This window comes from Papio anubis, unplaced genomic scaffold, assembly GCF_008728515.1.
Source record: "Papio anubis isolate 15944 unplaced genomic scaffold, Panubis1.0 scaffold98, whole genome shotgun sequence".
Taxonomy (NCBI): domain Eukaryota; kingdom Metazoa; phylum Chordata; class Mammalia; order Primates; family Cercopithecidae; genus Papio; species Papio anubis.
In genome coordinates this window covers 199,392-200,384 of record NW_022170057.1, presented here as the reverse complement: position 1 = coordinate 200,384, position 993 = coordinate 199,392, and positions in this window count along the sequence as shown.

The window sequence follows — 993 nt, the reverse complement described above, 5'->3', positions numbered from 1 at the left end:
GCTTTACAGGTACACTTCCCTCTTTTTAAAATGACCCTCCTACTCAACTGTTCACCACCATCTCCAGGTAGCATCTTTAGGTTGCCTTTCTTGACTCCCTCACCCCAAGCTCCAAGTGCCCCTCTAGCAGCCTCCTGTCACCTCCAATCACAGTAGCCATGTGCACATTCCACATTGTTTACATCTCTTCTGTGAGCTCCTCCAGGGAAAGTACCGAGATTTATTCGACTTTGTTTCCCCAACGCAGTGCTTGATGCACAACAATCGACCATTAAATGTCAAAAGCAGGAAGAAGGGGAGTTTGGAAATTTGTTTTTAAAGAGTATTTGAGCATAGAAATGCCACTGAAGATAACAGGGTCATAGAAGGAGTGATTATTGGGGAAAATAACATGTTGGTATTTGACTCACAAAATAAGTGTGTAAGTCCATTCTCACATTTTTATAAAGATAATACCCAAGACTGGGTAATTTATCAAGAAAAGAGATTTAATTGACTCACAGTTCCACATGGCTGGGGAGACCTCAGGAAACTTACAATCATGGTGGAAGGGGAAGCAGGCACATCTTACATGGCAGCAGGCAAGTGTGAGAGAGAGAGTGTGTGAGCACAGGAAAAACTACCACTTATAAAACCATCAGATCTCATGAGAATTTACTCACTACAGCATGGGGGAAACTGCCCCCATAATTCAATCACTTCCCACCAGGTCTCTTCCTCAACACCTGGGATTGCAATTCACGATGAGATTTGGGTGGGGACACAAAGCCAAACCATATCAGTAGGTATGATTGAAATAGCTATTTGGCGATGTTTGGGAGGAAAATGTGGCATCCACAATACAGATTCGAAAATTGTCTACTACAAAGTAGTAGCCAAAACAGAGAGAAAATGAACTTTCCTTTAAATTGTACCCTGATGAACAATCATCTGTTGACTAAGATCTTTCCATCTTTTTTCCTCATTTGGAGACCATTGCCACAGAATTGGGGT